We start from the raw sequence: 23,950 nt of genomic DNA on the forward strand, positions 1-23,950 counted from the left end.
GTGAGGTACAGGAAGTGTTTCAGCATCAGCTGAACATTCACCTGCACTTGAGTGATGCAGGGGGCTGGGGCAGCAGTAACTGAAGATGGGTGCAAACTTGAATCGTGCACTCCCGTTCTAGGGTTTAATTTTGGAGGCTGAATGAATTGCAACTCCCAGGAACCTAATTCACAACAGCCAGTGTCACAAGCTTGTAAGATAGCGAGGGTCAAGAGAGCACTGTACTAGGACACACTCTAGAAAGAAAGAACTTGCATTTCTATAGCACCTTTCACAGTCTCAAGATGTCCCAAAGTATTTTGCAGCCAATGAAGTATTTTTGAAATGTAGTCACAGTTGTAATGTAGGAAATGCAACATCCAATGTGTGCACAGCAAGATCCCACACAGCAGCATGATAAGGGCCAGATAATCTTTCTTTCAAACTGATTCTGGTTGAATGATAACTATCAGTCCAGGACATTTCGGAAAACTCTCCAGCTTTTCTTCCAGATAATGCGGTGGGATTTTTCACGTCCACTGAAAGAGCAGATAGGGACTGGGTTAATGACCTTTCCAAATGAGTGCACCGCTGACTTCAGTGACCTGTTTACACTCATGGAAACAATAGCTCAGCAACTATATGTTTGCACATATACTGCAGGTCATGTAGGCTACAGCACAATCCCTTCCCTTTCCTCCTTCCCGTCCCCAGGGCCAATTCTGGAAGATCAATGTCATCCACCAAAGGAGAGCTTAGTCCTGTTGGATCATATTTTCTCCCTGGCTCGCTCCACTATTTAATCATCCAGTCCACTTTACTAGTGGGCCCTGTTCCCAGTTTTGCAGGAACTATTATTATTTTATTCATGAATGACTTTAATTGAATTCACTTAACATTCATATATAACCAAAACAGTAATTGAAAGTGTTCTATAGAAGAGGGGATTACTGGCCTCTGTTTACATGGCTGCTCTGTCCTTATTCTGACTTCTCACTGGTTGGCTCCATTTGTCGCTGTCATGAGCATTAACTGGAACGTTAACTCAAGGATGAGAATTTTGAAGTTTTGCGGGGGCTGTGGCAGAATCGCAGCATCTTTAATTTTAATAGATAGTTTTTTTTTAAATGAAAAAATAAATATTGCACAAAGCCCTCAAGAAATGGCCACTACACATGCCTAACAAGACTGAAACTGGACAAATTAAATTGGGCTTGATTCTGCATAATTAAATCTGGGCAGAGGGTGTGGGGTGAGCTGGGGGGAGATGTCATTGGTAAAGCTATTAAGGAGAATAGAAAGGATAAATAGAAATTATCTCCACTGCTTGACGAGTCCAGGACTAGGAGACAGTTTAAAAATTAGAACTAGACTTTCCAGCAGTGAAGTTAGGAAACAAATTGTGTACACAAAGGGATGGTAGAGGTTTGGAACTTTCTTCCCCAAACAGCAATTATTAATTTTAAAACTGAGACAATTTTTGCCAGTGAGGGATAATAAGGGATATGGTGCAAAAGTGGGTATACAGTCACAGATCAGCCATGATCTCACTTAATGGCAGAACAGGCTCAAGGGGCTAAATGGTCTCCTCTTGCTCCAATCACTGGTCAAGCATGGAGTCAAACGTTGGCAGGGATAGAAATCTGACAGTGGTGAAGAGACACAACATTCAGATTCTTTGCCAGAGATTTCAGCTGTAAGCATAGCTGAACAATCCTCAGTATCAGGCTGTCTCTCAGAGTACAGAAGCGGAGAAACTGTTAGCCAGCTCTGTACCAGGATAAACATCTAATTACCAGATTCGACTGAGACCCCGAGCAGCATCACTGTGGGTTCCCTTGCAATCAATCATTTTCTCATTCGGGTTTCCTGAGCTAAGGAATTGAAGATAATGCCACCAAGGTTAATTGAGAATATTCCCACCTGCTGTCTGAGCTGAGTGGAGTTTAAGCAATACTTGATGCTCTTCCAGTAAACAAATTTATTATTGAAACTAACTTTCCAAACAGCGAGAACCCAGCCAGATTGAGAAAGAGAAATCATCCTTCAGGACTGTGCAGATAATTATTAATATTGTATCAAAACCAAATTTGTCGAGCCTGATCACATGTTCAGCACTTCAAAAGGCATATGTTACGGTATGTGAAGTGCAGGCACAATTCTCGAGGCAGATGTCACACAAATACATTAGAGATGAATGTACAGTCAGGTCTGTTTTTGGTGGCTGGGTTGTGGCACAGGAACTTTTTTTAAAAAAAAGATTAGACAGATGGCTTGTCTCATCTCATCACGTCTTATCTGAATAGAGGGCTCCTCCGGCAATGCAGCACTTCTTCAGTACTGCACTAGAGTTAGATGTCAGGTCAGAGGTGCTTATCGGGCCTCCTGCAGAAGCTGGTATGTGGGTTCATGGTTGACAGTGAATGAAGCACAAGGACCAGAGATCGAACAAAGCTTTGCGAAAGATACAAGTGAACACAGAACAAGCTCAGCTTGTGAGCTGGTCACACTGGGCACTGCATTACAGGGGCCTAGACAAGTAGACCGATCAAGCCTAGTAAACTTGCAGCCTGTTCTCCATCATGCTCAGGTAGGGGGAGTAGGCCCACAATAATCTGTAAGCTGTAATAGACCCACGCAACCCAAACATTTACAAAATACCCTGACTCAAGATTCAGCTATTTTCTTCTTCCAGAGGGAGAGCCAAGGGTCCAATGGCCTAAAGTGTGCTTTCCAAGGCATCACAGAGCCAGGAATTGAGGGGATGGCATGCAGTCGAGGGCCCAGAATGACTATCTCCTAGTTCTAGACTCTCTGGCTAGGGGGAACATCCTCCCAGTGTTAACCCTGTCAGGCCTCATAAGAATTTTCTATGTTTCTATGAGTCACCTCTCAATCTTCTAAATTCTGGCACTTATAGGCCTAGTCAACAAAAAATTCTTCTCATAGGAACCAAATATAGTGAATATTCATTGCATTCCCTTGAAGGCAAGTATATACTTCCTTAGTTAAAGAAGACAGAAGTGCAGTACAGGTCTCACCAGGGTCCCACATAATTGTAAAATGACTTTATTACTCTTATCTTCCAACCCCTTTGTATTAAAAGGTGAAGATGCCATTTACCCAAAGGCCCAGAGAGGGTGGAAGTCAAGGATCTAAAGGCCTAGATTGCCAGGCTGGATTTCAGAACCTGGATGCACCATTTGAGAACACTAGTATCTTTTATATTCAGATATATGCAGTGGATCCACCCTATTAAAGGGTTGAAGTTTAATATTTCAGTCTAACAGATTATGCTGGTAAACCACAAGTATGGCTACAGAGACACCGTGTGAGTTGTATGTACAAATCTCAGCAAAATATATCAGACACAATACAGGTAACTGTATTTCACATATATATTTGCTGAAACATCTACCATCATTCAGTGGAAAGCTTCGCAATCTTTCTCTTTCAAAGTTTGAACCTCTGCAATGAATTTATCAGGAGCAGCATATCTGGGTGCAATTTGTAGGTTAATGTTAGCGGTATTTTGATTTTATCAGATTGATTGCTCAGAATGTTGACTTATACAATGAGACCCACCAGACCTATTGCTGCCTGTGTGTTACACACAATTTTAGCAGATAACTAATGAGCAGTAACCAAGGAAACAAAACACACACAATGATCAAAACACAGACACACATTTTTGTTTCACCATGTTACTAATGAACACACAAAATTTCACATGTACAGCATGTGAATATGAGTAAGCAAGTGCACCACTAAAATGCAATTAGGCACATCTGAATCCCATTAGTTCATGTGCCACGGGGCTGGTGTATAAGGCAACATTGGATTAAAATCAAACGGAATGCTCAGTAGCGCCCAACACAAGTAGTTGAATTATTACCTAACACCTCGTGCTGCAAGATTAGTTGCCCTCGACCTTCACATTTCTACTGTAAAGTTTCAGAAGCAGTTCTTCAATGAATCCCTCATCCTAATTGGCAGTGTGATAGTTTCCTTGACTTTTCCTGTGTAGTCTGTTTCTGTAAGCTTTAGAAGGATTGAGATCAGAAGGTCACTGCGTGAACAATGACTGTACAGGGTGTTCTACATACACACTGGGAAACATTTTGGAATCTCCCCTTGGCCTTTGGGATTGTGACACTTGGTAGGTAACTGCTTCAGCCTCTGCTCACACTACAGGAGCAGACCATTCAATCCACACAACCTGCTCGCCCAGTCTTGGTTACCACAGGACCTCCATCTTCTTAATTCCAGCTCCTTGCCTTTGCCTTTTCTACCCCTTCCCCTCCCTCGAACCTTTTCCCAGTCCCCCAATTTGCTTTTGTACTATTTTAAATTTGCATTAGCTGGTTTCTTTATGCACATACAAATTAAATACATGAAATTCAAAAATAAATGAGACAAGACAACGAGAAATGACTAAAAGAGGCCAACATGATCTCAAAATTAGAGCCAGATTGTTCAGGAGTGAAATTAGGAAACACTAACACTCCTGCACACAAAAGGTGGTAGAAATTTGAAACTCTCTTCCACAAATGGCAACTGATGCTAGATCAATTGTTAAATTTAAATCTGAGATTAATAGATTTTTATCATCCAATGATTCTAATGGGATATGGGACAAAGGTGGGTACATGGAGTTCGGAAAGGTGGGAATATGGTTAGTCAGAGTCTCACTGAATGGTGAAACGCCACCACCTGGAAGTTCCCCTCCAAGTCACTCACCATACTGATTTGGAACTATATCGCCATTCCATCACTGTCGCTGGGTCAAAATCCTGGATCTTCCTCCCTAACAGCACTGTGGGTATACCTATGCCACATGGACTGCAGCAGTTCAAGGAGGCAGCTCACCACCACCTTCTGAAGGGCAACTAGGGATGGGCAATAAAAGCTGGCCCAGCCAGCAAAGCCCACATCCCGGGAATGAATAATAGAAAAAAACAGGCTTGAAGGGCTAAATAGCCACCACTTGTTCCTAGGAGCACATTCACTATTCTCAGACCCAGTTCTCTTATATTCAAAACCTAGATTTCCTGCCTTGTTGAGAATTCACATACAATGACTTCCTGTATCCTTGAGAACGTGCCAATTTGTTGATCTAAACACACAAGGAGCCAAACTAGTCACCGTTTTCAAATGGCATTAGCTCTGCTCAAATCAAGTTACAAGTTGCACCAGTTGCAAGGGGGATACAGGTGGAAATCTGTACCATTTTATGGGGCAGGGAGGCGGTGAGGTTTGGACAGGAAAGGGTGCAGAATAATTCAGTACTGCTGATATACGAAGCACACGCTAAGAACCTTTTACAAAGCATCACTGGCTCACTGCAATTAGCCTCCATGCACTGAGGAACCAGCGTGGAGGAGGAAGTCAGCCACGATTCCTACTCCAGGTCAGCAACCAAACATTCCTAATGGAACATATACATTTATCAACATTGGATAAAGACAGGATGGGCCTTGACTGTGATGCATTCTGCAGGTGAACAGACCGTCAGCACTTATTCCCATGGCTGTGGAAGTGAATCTCAAACAAAGGGTCAGTCTTATCAGAAGGGAGGAGAGAAATCAGCTCATCTTTTAACTCAGATGTTCTCAAACATATTTTGGTTAATGACCACTTTTCAAATGGATTCTTAATCACAGGTCCCCATCAAATGAGGGGAAATGCACCCTGGCCAAACTTGCATTTTGGTGCCCTTTGTGTTTAAATATGTAGTACTTAATTTAAAAAAACCTGTCTTAAACAAGTCTGAACTCTATCTGGTGTTCAACGCCATCCTTTCCAACTACAGGGCCACCTGGTACTGTTTTGCCCTATTCTCAGCTTTCCCCTCCTAAGTGAGGAAGGCCAGTCCACTCTGTACTACACATGACAGCCACATTCCCACCCTGCTCTGGCCGCCACTCAAGCCTTACTCTTGACCACGGTGCTCCCTTGACCATGGCACCAACCCGCACCAACCCCCACCGCCCACAAAACATGGTAACCTGGGCAGTCACCCACCTGTGAGGTGGGCCCTGATTGGTCAGCACTTTCGCATTGCTTCATCTGTACAATCCCCAGGTGTCTGCAGACCCCAGTTTGAGAAGCACTGATCTAACAAACCCCATCTGTCAATACATCACTAAATTAAAACATGTACCAAATAGATTTCCAAACTGTATTACTGAATAAAAAGGGATTAAGCAGAGGATACTTACAGATAGTATAAGCATTTTAAATTTATGCCATCACCCCTCCATCTGTATCTATTAAGCTTTATTTAATATTATTCATTAAAAATATGCATTATCCACATTTGATTAAATGGTTTCTGAGCTCCTCATGACAACACAAAATGGCTCCCATCCCACTGCATTTCATTAACTCTCGGCAGTTTGTCCAACTGAAAGTGAATGAGTCAACATCGGAGTCAGAGAGCATGTCAGACACGTGTCATATGAGCCGACAACCCATGGCTTTAAAGAATGAACTGGAGATGGACCATTGTGGAGCCCGCTGCCCCTCCCCCACTACAGGAAGGCAAACGTTCTGAGTTCACACCTAGCACAGTTCATTGGGCTCTCAGGAACCAAACTAAAAACTTGCTTCAGATATATTCATTATGGAAGAAGGCAAGGAATTTCAGACAGAATGGCAGAACATTGCAGCATAGAAGCTGGCCATTTGACCCATTGAGTTTTTGCCAAGTTATTTCCTCTACACAAGCCACATGGTCCAAATCTCATTCTCCTGTCCTTCCCCATAGCCTTTAAATGTTCCTCTTTCTCAAGCAGCAATTTAATTTCTTCTAAAAGAATTCAAGGTTTTGCTTTAACAATGGTTTGTGTGGAGAATCTCTGGATCAATATGTGTCTTGTTAACATTTCTCCGCAAAGCCTCACTCTTCAAATTCATCAGAACTTCCACCTCCTCACCTTTGGTGAACAAAATGCCCCAAATTCTCAACTCTTCTTCATCAATAAAACCTTTCATCCTGGGGAACATCTTAGTGCATCCGCACTGTTCATATTTCCCCCCCAAAGTGTTTACATCCTTCCTGGAGGGTCCCAAACTTCCACACATTACTCCAACTGCATCCTAACTGAGGCGATGTGTAAGCTCAACATTATCTCCTCGTTTTGACATTCCATTCATTCGGTCCTGGTTGTTTGTGTATGGAGATATAAGATTTTCGATCAAACAGGGCAGTGCCGAGCAAGTTTATGGTAAAATCAGCTGCAATAATTTGAGTGACAGGTGGCAGCTTTGGGTCACCTCAGTGGATATCACTCTCACCTCAGTCATAGAGATCAAGAGTTCAAGTCTCACTCCAGAGACTTGAGCCTAAAATCGAGGGTGACATTGCAGGAGTGCTAAGGGAGAACTGCACTGTCAGAGATGCTAGGAGAGAGGGAAGAAAAGCAGAGTTACAACCGCCAGGAGTGCAATGCTCTAGCGGCTAAATCTCACCCATCACTGGAAACTCCTGTTTTTTTTAAAATAAAGATGTCAGGAATACAATAATCCTAAAACAATTCTCAATTCTGAAATAAGGATCAATTTATTGCTGGCCATGCAAACACCACGCTTCACACTCGCATCGACACTGAAATGTTCTATGTCCATGTTTCAAGCTTGTACTCCAGTGAATTCACTTTTAGAGAGCGAAGGAGTGAGGTGCAGTTTACTATTACTGCACACAGTAATTGGTACATTTACTTCCACAGTACTTGATAATTCTGTGGTGTCCTCTGATTTATGCTCATTACAATTACTGAGAACACATGCCCAAGTCTTAACAGTGTCATCAAAACCATTACAGCTAATAGTTATAACCCTGTCCAACACCAGAAAAAGGTCTTAATCAGAGCATCAAAATACAAGGAGATAACTCTTGATTTAGAAATTCTAAAAGCCAAGGTTAATCAGCTCATCTATTCCACAAAGCATGAAAGTGTCAAATTATTTACACCAATCCTGTAAGGCTGTGCAAAGCATACAGTTGAAAGGGGGAGGAAAGGGAGAGGGGTTGGGGAGAGGGGGAGGGAAGGTAGAGAGCAGAACGGGGGCGTGTCACAAGTACAGGATGGGGGGATCTCTGAAGAACAGGTAACTAACTGTAGGACAGATCTCTGACCAAATGCTCTTTTTGCAGAGTATTTTTCCCCCCAGAAAAAAAAGCAGAATGCAATTATTTTTTCATTTTTTATAGCCCAGTCAACACAAACAGGCAGCAACCAGCTCCAAGTCTCTGCCACTCAGTATTGTGGGCTGGAGTGAGGTGGCCTGGTTTAACATCCCGTTAGATGTGAGCTCTGCAATGCCCATTTCACTAGTGGATGCACGGCCTGTAGTCCAAGTCAATCAAGCCAATTTCCAGACACTCCTCCTTCACACCTGTGGAATGGATATGGGTCTGAGGCCTGAACCATTGAGAGGTCCCATTATTCAGGTCAACTGTTAGCCTGATCCTGCCGACAAAGAAGGTTCTCATGGTTTAGCTCAAAAGAATCACAAACAATATTCATTCTCCAATCAACAGGAAGACACAACCTTATCACAAACAGACAGACAACCCTGAGCGCACCCTTTCTGCTTCCACTGCAGCATCCCTCACTCCGGCTCACCAGCCACTCCACACCAACAGTAACTACATCCACAAAGGTACAAACTTGTTAAGATGTTTGGAATGATTCGAAGGACTGATGAGGCTTTGTACATATGCAAGGATTAATTTCTTTCAATGCCATCGCTCTGCCTCAGGAGCACTTGATGGGTAACAAGCCTGCATATTAGTGTGTAAGTATTTGGTGCAAGGTGGAGGGTGGGGGGGGTGGGGGGGGAATGGTTTGGAATCTGTGAACGAATTCTGGTTTTGATAGCTGCTGCTTCTTTGGCCAGGTCAACAGAAAGTCCGGTCAGCAGCTGACAAGGCTTCAGTCAAAACATCAACTATCCTAAAGCAAATGCTCTGCTGATCTCAGCAAAGTAAACAGCACAGCCATCTTATTCATAGGAAATGCAGCCTCTGGGTGTGAAAGAGTGAGAGTTGCTGGCAATCTAGAGTCCAGAACATGCTGAGCAACAGTTCAAAAAGCAAGAAATAACACGGCTTTTTTTTGTCCAGCAGATTATTTGATCAGTATAGGACTTGAACTCATGATCAGACTGAGTAAGGACCCAAATATGGACTTAAATCATTTGCCACCATGTTAAATTTTTGGGGAGGGCACAGTTAACAGCACCAATTTGTCCAGTGCCACCAAACAACACCAAATCAATCTGTAATCAGAGGTCCATACCCTAACTCACACCACCCCTGTGCTCAATGAACTACCCAGGTACTTATTCAAGCAAAACCTCAATTTTAAGATTCTTATCCTTATATTTAAAATCCCTTCAAGGCCTAACCTCTCCCCATCACTGCAGCTTCCTCCAGCCCAACAACCGTTCAAGATCTTGGGCATTTTCCAATTGAAGCCTCTCGTGTACCCCTGCGTTTAATGACTCTGCCATTGGTGGCTGTGCCTTCAATTGCCTAGGCCCTAGGCTCTGGAATTTCTTCTATAAGCTTCTCTACCTATCTTTTAAGATACTCCTTAAAATCTACCTCTTTAACCAAGCTTTTGGTCATCTGTTCTAAAATTGCCTCACGTAGCCTGGTGTCAAATTCTTTATGGCTCATGATGCTGTTAAACATCTTGGGTCATTTTACAATTTTAAAGGCACTTATATAAATACAGTTGTTATGATCTGCTTGCTCAGTCTGGTCATATGACTTTGCAGGCTAAATGGGTGAAAATTCTGGAGGGAGCTCAAAAATAACACCTCTACCTGATACAGACTGTAGAGGGTGCCTCCTCCACCATCCACCTCTCCAACAGAAATCCGTCCACAGTAGCACTGCTGCCAGGCAGGGATTCGTTAAAATTCTCTTTGTGTATCAACCATAACTTACACTTGCGTTTGATTCTAAATACCTTGTATCCAAAGGAATGATGCACACTTTATTACATTACAACAGTGACTACACTTCAAAAGCATTTCATCAGCTGTAATGCGCTTCAAGACATCTGGTGGTTATGAGAGGTGCCACACTAATGCAAGTCTTTCTTTTCAAAGAAAATAGCAAACATTTCTGCTTTTAAGTTCCATAACGTGGGGTCAGTGTCATAAATGTTGCCATATTGCCTGCATATTACAACAGAGATTACACCTGTAAAAGTACCTCATGACTGGAAAGCGATTTAAGGCGTCCCAAGGTTGTGAAAGGCACTAAATAAATGCAAGTTCATTCTTCTTTCTTTCTTTCTTTCTCGATGTCATTTGGATTCTGTCACCCTGGCAATCTCGGTTTTATTTGTCCTAGAATATAAAGGCTATATTGTACATCACGTCACCAAGACCTTTCACACAGACTTGTCAAGCACATTGTCTGATAACGTTCGCTAACTGATTTACTAGAATGATGCCAGTGATGAGAGTTTCAGGTACTTGTGGATACTGGCTTGGGGATGGTTGTTTGCTTTAGGGTGCAGACAGTTAGGGTGGGGGTGGGGTGTGGGGAGTGTGCAGGGGTTGGATGTCATAGATGTTCAAAAATCATTAAGCGTTTTGACAGAGTCAATAAGGAGAAACTGTTTCCACTGGTGAGAGGGTCAGCAACCAGAGGACATGAGCTTATGTCAAGTGGCAAAAGAGCTGGAAAACAAGACTTAAAAACAAAATACAGTAAGTTACGATGAACTGGAATGTGCTGCCTCAAGGGACAGTGAAAGCAGATTCAATGGTAACTTTCAAAAGGGAATTGGTTAAATACTTGAAAAGAAAATATCTGCAGGGCTATGGGGAAAGAGCAGGGAAGTAGGACTAATTGGATAGTTTTCTCTAAGAGCTAACACAGACATGATGGGCCGAGTGACCTCCCTCTATGCTATATGATTCTCACAGCACCTGCAGTAATGGGTATTAACCTGACTTTTTTTTGGGTGGGGGTGTGGCTTGAGCTTTTCTCTTGATTTGCTCCCAGTTACGTCTTGGGATCTTCAAAGACTGCCGAATGTTCCATAATGAAGAGCACAACTCCAACGATGCAGTGAAGCAGTGTCAGCATAGATTGTGTATTCAAGTCTCTGGCACGGTGTTTGAAATCTAAGCTTTCTGACCCAAACGCTACTACTCAGCCATGTAGACAAGCTGCTTGGAGATCATAAAGCAGCCCTGAAGGAGAGGCCATCTTAGTGGCGATAGGGATCCACCATATTCAACTGAAAGTACATGCTTGCATTTCTCCCAAAGAGCCCTGGAAAAAGGCAGATAATCCAAGAGTAAGACCCCCCTCCCTCCGAGTGCCATAGATCAAGAGAATCTCAATGTTCTTGGGACTCCACTCTAACTTGGCCCCCAATGGAAAGACAGCCTTGCATTCAGAATATTATTTAACCAGACCAATGGAGTTTTCCTTTTAAGATCTCTGGCAAGATCTCCGTATTCAAAGCCTGAGGGACAGATTTCAAAATGGAGGTTTGTCAACTGGCATTTGAGAGTTGTGTCAAGGTGTGTAGTTAAAAGGCATTTTTTAAACTTCCATTAATTTATTCAACTTTCCCATCAACTTCTAACTAGTTAAGTTGACCAGTTAAATTGACTTCCCTCGAGTGCAAGCTTGAAAGTACATCAATTTTAATCATTCCACAATTGGTGGCTGTGCCTTCAGTAGTCTAAGCACTGGAATAATAATAATATTATTATTATTAAGATAAAATGCCAGAAATACTCAGCGAGTCAGGCTTCATCTATGATGAGAGAAACAAAGTTAATGTTTCAGGTCAATGACCTTCCATCAGGACTGGGAAAAGTTAGAGATGTATTAGCTTTTGAGCAAGGGGTGGGACAAGGCAAAGGAGGGTCTGTGATAGGGTGGAAGACAGAAGAGAGTGAATGACAGGATTCCAGGGTCATGGGGGAGGTGATGGGGCAAGAAAAGAAACAAAAGGTGTGCCTAAATTAGGCAAGCTGCTGATTGAAAGTAAAAATAACAGAAAAACCGAAACATGCAAAGGAAACAAAATGGAGGGGACAGAGTGTATGATCTGAAATTGTTGAACTCAATGTTGAGTCTGGAAGGCTGGAAAGTGCCTAACCAAAGCTGTTCCTCAAGCTTACAGTGAGTGTCACTGGAACAGTGCAGCAGGCCAAGGATTGAGATGCCAGCATAAGAGCAAGATGGAGAATAAAAACGAGGCACAATCTGAAGCTCGGGGTCTTGCTTGTGGACTGGACAGAGGTGTTCTGAAAAACACTCACCCAATCTGCATTTAGTCTCACCAGTGTAGAGAAGACCATATTGTGAGCAGTGAATACAGTATTCTAAATTGGAATTAGTACAAGTAAATCGTGGCTTCACTTTGGGGAGTGTTTGGGACCTTGGACGGTGAGGTCGGAGGGGGTAAAAGGGCAGATGTTACATTTCCTGCATTTACCCAGAAAGCTCTGGAGCTCCCTCCTTAGAATCTAACTCTTTGATCAAGTTTTCAGTCACCTGCCCTAATAGCTTCTGCTTTGGCACAGGTATCAAATTTTGTTGAATTTCACATTGTAAAGTGCCTTAGGATGTTTTACTACATTAAAGGTGCTATATAAATGCAAGTTGCTGTTGTTGGAAGATAAGCGTTAGATGATAACTGAGATTTTCAATTTACTCATATCACAGCCAGATACCAAGTGGCCTTCACTGATCCCACCATTAAGAAATAACCCCATAGAGGTGCAGGGGTTTAATGCTGGATGGCAAACTGCCCTTTCACTTTTAAACTCTGGCTTCAAGTTCAGCTCTGACTGTAAATGACTAAATGGGCCTGGCATTCTCAGGCTCAAGAACTGCCAACTACTCCACACAAACCAACAGCAATTATATATAATTATGCAGAATATTGAACACAAACAGGCCATTCAACCAACTAGTCTGTGCTGGTGTTTCTGCTCCACAGGAGTCTCCTCCAATTCCAACAGCAGATCTTTCTCTTTCCTCTTTTCACACACTCAAATTTGCTTTTGAAGCATCCAAGGCTGTAGGATATTGATGTAGGAAATGGAAAAGGTTAAGTTATGAGGTGTTGTTTCTCAGAGACAGGGGTTAAATACTACCAGGGAGGAAAGAGGAAAGAGAACTCTGGAGATTGTAATTTCTTGCCGACATAGTGAAACCATTTCTCTTTTTTATTTATGAAGTCAAAAGAAATACCAGCCAGAGAAAATCTTCTCAAACAATGTCCAACGTTACTACACACAGAGTGCAGCAATTCCTCCTCACTTTTTGGCAAGTTACAGAAACTGTGAACAGTGGATCTTTCTTGCTCACATGACATCTAACTCACGCTATCCATGTCTTGGAATTCTGGTTGTTGTGTTTGATGCCTGCAATGAAAAACTGTTCTTCTGCTGGCATGAGCATTACCTTGGTGAATGCTTACAGAAATAGATCTTGCCAAATTGATCAGTAGGTCTACCTCCTCCTGTTGATTTATGCTGATATTTGCTTCTTTGTGCAGATTAATGACCTAATAAATAATTTTGCAACATAATTAATAATACTGCTCGCCCACATCAAGAGATGACACTACTGCAGTCCCGCAGGCAACTGTTGAGAGAGGTATTTCAGGCCTTTGTAGACAGATTCACTTTTTTCTATATTCTTTCTGAACACTCCCTCCCCACCCCCAAGCCCCCACCAACAACGGCTCAGCCGAGCATAGACTGAAAGGGGAGGGGTGTCAGTTGCAAACTAGTTATTTGTCAAACTATTTTTTTCCCCCCCAAAGTGGGGGAACACCTAAGCCTTGAAACACTCCTGAAACTCCCATGCTCTTTCAGTCTTCGTAAAGACAGCATCAGCCAGTCAGGAGGAACACAGCAGAAAACAGCAGGAGGTTAACATGAGACTGGTGAAGCATTGGACAGGAGAGGTCAGGCAGAGAAGCGGAATTGTTTTACCATCATTGGAGCTAAAAAGGAATATATTCCAATCCTCTGACTCATTCACATTAAACATGTGAAAGCAGAAAGCAGTGAGCAAGGTTCGCAAAAGGTTAGTAACGATGCAAGTGTTGTGGTGATTGCAATATTACACCCTGCAAAAACAAAATTTGTAACCTATAAAAACGCACAGTCCATTTACACACCTGATGGGATCTTTAGAATAGAGCTCAAAATCTCCTGAGACATTGGGATACACCAAGGTGTGAGATCTGAAGCACAACAGGAAGAACATGTGACATTCACAGGAATTGGGTGCTGAATATAACTGTACACAGGAGCAATACACGTTATATAGTCTTACACTTCTCTCAAACTCTCCTGATCTTCCTCCCTCTTAACGGAACCGACATGCATTTTCCCTTTGCTGCCTCAGCACATGTTGGACACTCACTCAGTCTCTCACTCCTTGCAGAATCCAACTGGATGGATCTTGAGGTGAGGGGATGGAGCCAGTTGGACACATGAGTCAGGAAACTAATTCCTTCAAGATACATATTGTTAGATATGGATGGATGGTGAGAATGAGTAATACATAAGGCTAGTCAAAGTAGATTTTAAAAAAGACTTGCATTTATATAGCATCTTTCACTACCTCAGAATGAATAAAGGGCTTTACAGCCAATGAAGTGCTTTTGTAGCATAGTCAGTGTCCTTATGTAGGAAATGTGGCAATTTGCACACAGCAAGCTCCCACAAATGTGATAATGACCAAATAATCTGTTTTTTATGATTTTGGTGATGAAGTGATAACGATTGGCCAGGACATCAGGGATAACTCCCCTGCTCTTCTTTGAGTTAGCGCCATGGGATCTTTTATATCCGCCTGAGAGGACAGAAAGAACCTTGGTTTAACATCCCATGTAAAAGCTCACACTACCAACACTTCAGCAGTAGAATCTTGATCTCAATAGTGTGGCCAAGTCTCCAGAAAGGGACCTGAACCCAAAATAGGCATGAGTGCTACCCACTATGCTGTGGCTGACATGAATTTTTATGTAAATGAATCTATTTAGCTGATGTGTAGAGGGATAGATCTGGATGGAGCTGTCCCTGACCCACAACCACCATCCCACCCCACCTTATGGATCTCAGTCCAGGAGAGTTACACAACAACATGTCTTTAATGTAGTAAAACAAATCAAAACATTTCACAAGGCCAAAAGGAAGGAAACAGCTTGATGCTCACTCATGAGAACATCAAGAATTAGAGAGCACAGATTCAAAATAAATGGCAAAATAAATGGCAAAAGGAGTGAATGTGATGAGAGGAAAAAATTTTTACTCAGAAGGTGGTTAGAGTCTAGAATAAACTTTCAGAAAGGGTGGTGGAAGCAGGTTTGATTGAGGTATTCAAAAGGGAATTGGATTGCTACCTGCAAAGAGAGAATGTGCAAGGTTGCAGAGATAAGGCAGGGGAGTGGGACTAGGTGGAATGGCCATTCACGTTAGTTATATGCTCAAGGCAACTCGGCCAACTAAGCACTGATGTGAAACCAGGCTGGTTTACATCTTTCTGTTTTACAGACATATTCATGTGTACCAAAGAATGGCAGCTTTTAGCTGTGGGAGCTGGAGGACAGCCAGTTACTAAAGCCAGACTACAAATCTGTCTCCAACCTATGCACCTAGGACTACAGTTTCAACATTGATAATGCAGAATAGCTCCGTGTGTTGGGTGTGGCTCTTGTGGGCAAAAGTTGATGGTTCAAGGTTCACTCCAGAGAATCCAGCCTGACACTCCTGCTGCCAGTACCGAGGGAATGCTGCACTGTCAGAGGTGTCGCAAGTCCAATGAGACTTGGACTGAGGCCCCATCTGCTCTCTCAGGTGCATACAAGAAATATCCCATGCACTATTCGGAATAACAGTAGGGGTCTTCTTTTCAGTGTCCTAGGTCAATATTTATCCTTCAAATTAATATCACTAAAAACAGATGATTTGATCATTTATTTCAAATGTTCAAGATCCTGAGAAGTATGGACAGGGTAAATAGTGAGAAACTGTTCCCATGCAAGAGAAAGTCAAGAACTAGAGAGCACAAATTCAAAATAATTGGCAAAAGGAGTAAATGTGATGTGAGGAAAAAAAATTTCACCCAGAAGGTGGTTAGAGTCTAGAATAAACTCGCAAAAAGGGTGGTGGAAGCAGGTTTGATCGAGGTATTCAAAAGGGAATTGGACTGCTACCTGCTAAGAGAGAATGTGCAAGGTTACGGGGGAAAGGCAGGGGAGTGGGACGGTCTTTCAGAGAGTTAGTGCAGACTTGATGGGTCGAATGGCCCCCTTCAGCACTGTAAAAATAATGTGATACTGTGCCTGTGGAGCTTACTGTGCATAAATTGACTGTCACATTTTCTAGATTGCAACAGTGACTACACTTCAAAACTATGTCATTGGCTGTAAAGTGCTTTAGGATATCCAAAGGCTGTGAAAGATGCTAAATAAATACAAGCCTTTTTTTAATGTTTTAAGATGTGTGCTCATGAATTTTAGGCCACAGGATATAGCCAGGTGCACATAGTAGTGGTTTCGTACATTATAAAAGTTGAGTGATTCCGGTTACATGACTGTAGCCTCTCTCAAATATATGCAGTGGACTTTTATAGTACTTTGAGGAAGAAACAGCCGACCGAGATGTGTAGAATCTCTTAATAACAAACAGTCCAAATACAATAATTCAGCCCAATACTGCAATGCTCCAAAGCACTTAAAAAGCTAAACAATCTACCAGCTCTCCAAGAATCAGGTTTTCCACCACTATTTTAATAATCACAGTCACAAACAATCAAGTTAAAAACTAGGCAATTCATTTCTTCAACTACTGCACATTTTACTGCTTCCTAATTACCCAGGAATTACTCATTTACTTTGCACACTGTCTGCAATGTGTCACACGCAGAAGCAGCTCAAAGATTCAGGAAACAACACATTTCTCAGCATAGGCTCCTTTGGTGGCGATGGGGGGGTGGTTAGACAAAGCCATCACAGAAACCTACCAAGGTTATCACTGCTCACCTCCCCCCAACCACTGTGCTCACTGTTCACCTCCCCCCAGCCACAGCACTACCACCCACCCCAACCCAACCCTGCATAACACAGCCCATCTGGAATCCAAACTGGGCTCTGAGAACTGCAGGGCTCAGCAAAGTAGGAGAATGTTAAGTGGCCCTTAGACATGAGGTTTCTTTTTTTGCCAAAGAGAGAGGCAACATAAACGAGGGAAGCAGATTGACAAGTTTGCATGTGGAGGAATCTTGCCAGCCCTGCTTCTATCCCTGGAGGTACCTGTGTTTAATTTTATTCCAGCTTCCCTGTGGTTCCTGCTGGAGGGCCAACTGTCAGAATGCCCATTGGCAGGCTTCTAAAGAAAGATAGAATTTTCATTTACACAGTGCCCTTCACAGCCTCAAGAAATTCTCAAAACCATTATAGCTGAAAAAGTACTTTGGGAGCATAGACACTGTTGTAATCTACGAAACGCAGCAGCTAATTTGTGCACAGCAAGCTCCCACAAATAGCTATGAGATAAACTAGAACCCACCTGCTCATTTGAAATAGCGCAAGTAATCTTTTACGTCTATCTGACAGAGTAGATGGGGCTTCGGTTTAACATCTCAGGCAAAACTTAACATCTCTGACAGTGCAGCACTGCCTCAGCACTGGTACTACAAGTGTCAGCCTAGATTACGAGCTCATCTTCCTGCAGTGGTACCTGAAACCAGGGAAGCCATGACTGACAGGCCTTCACTATACCAGTGATTTAATAATTTTTATATATTTAAACAGTGCCTTTTTGTTTTTGCATTTTTCCCGATCAATTTTCCCATCTCAGCTGTTACCCCAGGCTAGCACTCAGCTTTGTTTAGCCAATAATACAATAACACTAGATGACAGTGCCAAAGGTTGTTCTTAGCAAAAAAATAGAAAAACGCAGAACTGGTTTGCCTGAAGCGGAGATAAGCAGCAGCAGATATCAAACTATCACACAAGGCAAGGGCCTATTTATAGTCGTTCAAAGGTGCTTCGCTGCATAAAAAAGGAAATACACGAAGGTTATATGCTTTCTTCATTCCCTTGCTGGTCACTTCCAGGAAGGGGTTGTTAACCCTCCAGAAATATTGTGGAGTTTCCAAGAATGGTAGATTCGTCTCAGACACTGCTGTGGGCTGGGTGGCAGGCCTGTAATTAGCAGCATTACAGGCTCACAGGTAAATTGGACATTGTTGAAAAAAATATATACTATTGAAACTTTTCATCTTGCACTCAGTAGGACAGCTACACAAGATAAACCAACAGTAAGGAACAACAATTTATACCGCATGAGAAGAGATGGCTGATTGGTTGGCACATGGACTCTGATTGGTAGAGGTGTTGCCACAGGGAAAGCAGCAGAACAGTTAACTGTTTTTGGTTCAAATTCAAATCAGGCAGTTCAACTCTGATTGATTAAGGCATTGCCATGCGGAGTTCCCTGGTTCATTCCCTTAGTTTGAATTTGAAACAAAAGCTTGGCAGTTAACTATTCTTTGCTGCATTCCCCATGGCAATGCCTCAACCAGTCAGAATCCACTTGCCAACCAATCAGCACTGTCTTCTCATGCAGTATAAATTATTGTTCCTTTATTGTTGGTTAATCTTGCGTAGCTGTCCTGATGAGTGCAAGATGAAAAGCTTCAATAGTATGTTTTTTTTTAAGCAATACTGAAGTTCTGTAGTACCAAACAACAATAAATTATACACTTGTAATCTAGCTGCCAATATATTAGGAAACTCACAACTGTACACAGTACCTGTCCACTTTTTTTACTATGAATTCCTATGCCAACATTTACAATGGAAACTGCCTATCAGAACATGCCACGTTACACCCTCCTTTCCCCCAGCAGGCAATGCAGCACCACCAATGGCAGGAGGGTGTAATTACATCGTGCCCAGTTGACATAGGCAGTTTCCATTATAAATAAGGACAACGTACAACATCTGTGTATTCTGGTTTGACTATCCGCTGATTTGCAGGGCATTGGTGCGACTAAATCTGCTGTACTGCATACAGTCTTGGCCTCCACATTTAAGAAGGGACTTTGGGGTCAAGATTCATTGGGCTGATTCCTGGAATGAAGGGGCTTGTTCTGTAACAAAAGGTTAAGCAGGTTGGGACTATACTCACTGGAGTTTAGAAGGATGAGAAGTGATCTTCTTGTAACGTAAGATTCTGAGGGGGTTTGGCAGGTGATGAAAGGATTCTTCCCCTCATGGGGGACTCTAAAGCTGGGGGGCACAGTTTCAGAATAAAGGATCTCCCATTTAAGATGGAGATGATGACGAATTTCTTCTCTCAGAGGGTCATTAGACTTTAGAATTCTCTTCTACAGAAAGCAGTGGAGGCTGGCTGAGCCTTGAATATTTTCAATGATCAAGTTGGACAGATGTCTGATCTACGAGGGAGTTCAGGGTTATGGCGGACAGATAAGAATACAGAGTTAAAGACATGGTCAGATCAGTCATGGTCTTACTGAATGGTGGAGCAAGCTCAAGGGGCTGAATGGCCTACTCCTGCTCCTATTTATGATGTTCTTTGCCTGCTAATTGGACACATGGGGTCTGGGGAACGAGTCTAACACTACAAGAAATTGATCAGTATATGATCAAAATGTTCTCTCCAGTTACTCCACAAGGTATTTAGAAACATTCTCATATCTATATTCGTGGTATAGGAAGGAAGTGTGTCTCCAGCACCAGGTATTAACTCCAATTGACAGGAATACGTATCACCTGCTCAATCCATCCTAGTCCATTTCATGTACAAAATGCAGAGGGAACATGACACAATGCACAGACAAAATTATTATAGTTTCCCCGCGTGTTCACAACCTCACCTTGTGTAAGGTGCTCCTTTAACCTGGACGCATTGAAACAGAAGGATTTGGCTGGTGAGGTTGGGGAGGGGGGCGGGGGTGGAATTATCAAAACGGCTTCTCCTTACCTCACTGCTTGTTTGGCAGTGGACGCAGTTTATTTAGAAACTGGAATACATACTCATACATAGCACTTGTTATCTCTGCAACCAGTTCCTCCATGTTTGTCATTCTGTGGCCATTCATACGCATCATGTTACAGCCTTTTTTCTCTTTTCTACACTCGCAATTCAATTGCCTGGGCTGTGTCGGCCATGGCTCAGTTGGTAGTACTAATGCTTTTGAGTCAGAAAGCCTTGGGTTCACATCCGCTCAAGTGCAACAATCTCTGCTGACAATCCAGTGCAATTTTAAAGGAGCACTGCGTTGACAGAGGTGCCATTTTTTGGATTAGACCTTAAACTGAGGCCATCTGTCCTCTCGTGGCACCATTTTGTCCTGGGCAATAGTTTTCCCTCAATTAACCACAAAAAACAGAAGATTTAGTCATTTTCATTTCTTTTTTGAGAACTTGCTGGGCACAAATTGGCTGCTATGTTTCCCATATCACAACAGTGACCAAATTTCAAAAGTACTTCCTTGGTTGTGAAGAACTTTAGGTCCTACAGATGCATTTATGCCTTTCACAGCAAGTTTTTCTTTTCCTTGAAGCAGATAAATCTTCTAATTAAACAATCCTGACAGGAGGTAGACAATGGGGAACAGATCAATGTTTATAATCAGTGTTATCGGATCCCACCCAAAGGGAAGAGGCGTGTAATGGATCATTCGGGACTGCTGCGCATTTATCATATAAAAAAAGCTTCAGGTTTTGTGGCAAGAAATAAAAAGGACAAAGCTGGGAAAATTCTACTTTCAAAATCAGGTGAATGGTTTGCCCGACTCTCTCTAAGCCACAGATACACCATCTTTGAGCAGTGTTAGCAAATCCAGTGAATTTTCACTTCTGTTTAATGCAGGTTCCAGTTCTGCAACTTTAAAATGCAAATGATTTCAAAGAAAATTCTTGAAAAAAGATATGCAGGAAAACCAGCTCCTAAATAAATGCAAATCAGCTGTGGTTGGGTTGAAAACCCCTGTTAGTTTTGCAGGTTTCCTCATGCCAGAGATTGTTTCACTTTGTGGAAACTAAATATTTCCATTTTCTGATTAATAACTCTGGCTGCAGCAGTGTGTCTGTGGAGAGAGGGAGGTAGGATTGGAGAGGGGAAGAGAGATACAGAAACAACTGAAAAGTGAGAATTCTGTCTGCTCACTTTTAGCTTCCCAACTTTAGGTGTCAGCTGTGGCTCAGTGGGTAGCACTCTCCCCTTACAGTCAGAGGGTTGTGGGTTCAAGTTCCATTTCAAAGACTTGAGCAAGAAATCTAGGTTAACAGGCCAGTGCCTTACTGAGGGAGGTCTACACTGTCAGAAGTGGTATCTTTCAGATGGGATGTTAAACTGAAGCCTTGTCTGCTCTCAGGTGGATGTAAGAGCAGGATAGTTACCCCAGGTGACCAGGCCTATATTAACACTCAAATAACATCACTCAAACATACTATTTTGTCATTAGTACATTACTGTTTGCGGGAACTTGCTGTGCACAAATTGACTGCCATATTTCCTACCTTACAACACTGATGCCACTTCAAAAGTATTTCATCAACTGTAAAATGCTTTGCCACATCCAGTGGGCATGAAAGGTGCTATACAATTGCAAATCTTTCTTTTGCTTAAACATTTAAAAGCAACTGTAAACATAACCCACTGAAATAGAGATCATACCTTCATCAAAAGGGTCAATTGTTTGTTTGGAGTTGAAGTTTACTGTTCTCTTCAAAGAGCAATGTATTGGGAAAGGTTAATGTTTTGATTAATGATGTTGCAGAAAAACACTGTCTCACCATGAAGGAGGTTACTTGTTTTTGATCAGACAAGGTGCAAATGGAATGTGTTTTAACACCTATGACAAAATTAGACTCTTTGTATTTAATCCTCATCTTACACCTTCAGATTGTCATCTCTGAACTTTTATGGCTTATTGGTTGTATATAATCAGCAATGTTTACTGTCTATTACCTTCACCTTGCCTTCAAGACACAAGTGCATAAAAATTGTGTTGATGATTTTTTTGTGTTGTCATGAAGCATACGAATGGCTTAAGTTCTTTGAGCTTGCACTCAAGTAATCTTCACCAAGCGCATATTCTAGTTTCACTGAGGATCGAGATTGCACATTTCTACTAGAAAAATACAACTCCAAGTACTGTAAAAGGAATTCAATGGGCCTGACTGATTTTATTATTCCATTGGAAATTAAGGCTATTGATGCTATATTCTGTTGTTCAAAATCTTGCCTGCATTGTTTGGCTTTAGTTACAAGTCTATTTATGAATAAACCTGCCCAATAGTTTAGCCCATACAAAAAGCAACTTGGATGTCTCATGTCTTTCATAAGAGGTGCCAAGAAATCTTAAATAAAAACAGAAATCGCTGCAAAAATTTCAGCAGGTTAGGCAGTATCTGTGTAGAAAGAGAAAAACAGAGTTGACGTTTCAGGTTTGTGACCTTTCATCAGAAAATCCAGCAGCAAGTTTACAGTTAACAAGGGAAGAATCTTTTTCCTGCTACAAACTATTTTCCATATATGAAACACATGATTAAGCTGCATGTTTTCTCTCTGTATAGCTGGGTGCCTGGTATGTGTGGAAACCCACCATCACATTTAAATCTCCAATTTGAGCTATTGAGTAACTTACGTCCATCTTTGAGTTACTGTTTGCCTAATGTGGAGCTCCTTCTTCATAACACACTAACCCAAAACCAGAGTTTTTGGAACAATTGGCAACCTGCAATTTTGCACAGGATTAACTTTTCCCTCAAAGAGATGCAATGGTCTACTCCTCCCTATGGTGTACAATTCTACGCTGGGTACATTTGAAAAAAGGACAGGCACAGGCAATTTGATCAAAGTTTATAAAGCAATGAAGGGATGAGACTGCAATTATATGAACCAGTTATTCCAATTAGATGGAACGTGCTAACAAATTCAGGAAGGACAAAGCTATGGTGAATGTGAAGTAGCACTTTCTTCTCCCATTCCGCACTCTCCAAGAGAAAATGGTGGACTTATCGAACAGGTTTGCGCAGCAAATGCCTTTAAAACTTGACTATTTTCTGGAGCAGAGTTCATTACCCTAAAATGTAAGTGAGAGTTGTTGTGATCTGCTAGACTTGTTACAATTTCATAAAGGGGTCACAAAGGAAATTCCAGATTTTTCTTCCTTATTAGTCTGGGTTTATCATTTTTTTCTGCCACCTTTCCCTGAAAGTTACAACCACTGGGTGGGCAGGGGGAGCCTGTACCATGATGCACAAGCTATGACAACTACATGGGGATAGCTAGTTGGGTTTTTGCTGTCTGTCATTCTTATATGTTTGTAAACTTCTACATGAAGACATTTGTCGTAACCTCTCACTGCAATCAGTGCCTTTTATCTGATATCCTCTCTTCATTGATGCCCCCAAAATAGGAAATAGTCTTTCCCTATACACATCAAAAGCCTTAATAAATTTTAAATCCTCTGTTAAAGCATCTTCATTGTCTTTTCTGCTCCAATAGAAATAGTCCAAGTATCTCTTTTCATCTCTCATTGCCTTAAATTTCCCAATCTGGAGTGTGGTGATTTGGACAAGACCCTGAGGGTAACTGGCTCTGCGTATCACCGGGGAGAGAACAGCAGAGAGAAAATAGAATCAAAAACATCAAGTTTAACTTTCAATTATTTAAGAGAGGAAAAAGGACGTGCATTTATACTGAGCTTTGCATGACCTCAGGATGTCTCAAAGCACTTAACAGCCAATGAAATACTTTTGAAATGTAGTCATGGTTGTAATGTTAAGAAACACAGCCACTGTTTTATGTACAGCAAGTTCCTACAAACAGCAATTTGATAAAGACCAGGTAACCTGTTTCTAGTGATGTTGACTGAGGGTTAAATATTGACCCCAGGACACCAGGAAGAACTTCTCTGCTC

The 23,950-nt window shown here is 42.0% G+C and overlaps 1 protein-coding gene across 3 annotated transcripts in view; it reads right to left on the bottom strand.

Annotated features, from left to right (window-relative positions):
* The window catches only part of prkcab (protein kinase C, alpha, b), a 311,791-nt gene that overhangs the window by 240,774 nt on the left and 47,067 nt on the right, over nucleotides 1–23,950 (bottom strand). Inside the window, exon 3 of one of the 3 annotated variants that reach the window (XM_041216609.1) lies at nucleotides 10,211–10,347. The exons of the other annotated variants lie outside the window; for them this stretch is intronic. The gene's annotated coding sequence lies outside the window, so the exon portion shown is untranslated. The remainder of the gene's footprint in view (nucleotides 1–10,210; nucleotides 10,348–23,950) is intronic. 3 annotated transcript variants of the gene reach the window in all.

The sequence above is a fragment of the Carcharodon carcharias genome, chromosome 22 (assembly GCF_017639515.1).
Source record: "Carcharodon carcharias isolate sCarCar2 chromosome 22, sCarCar2.pri, whole genome shotgun sequence".
NCBI classification, from domain to species: domain Eukaryota; kingdom Metazoa; phylum Chordata; class Chondrichthyes; order Lamniformes; family Lamnidae; genus Carcharodon; species Carcharodon carcharias.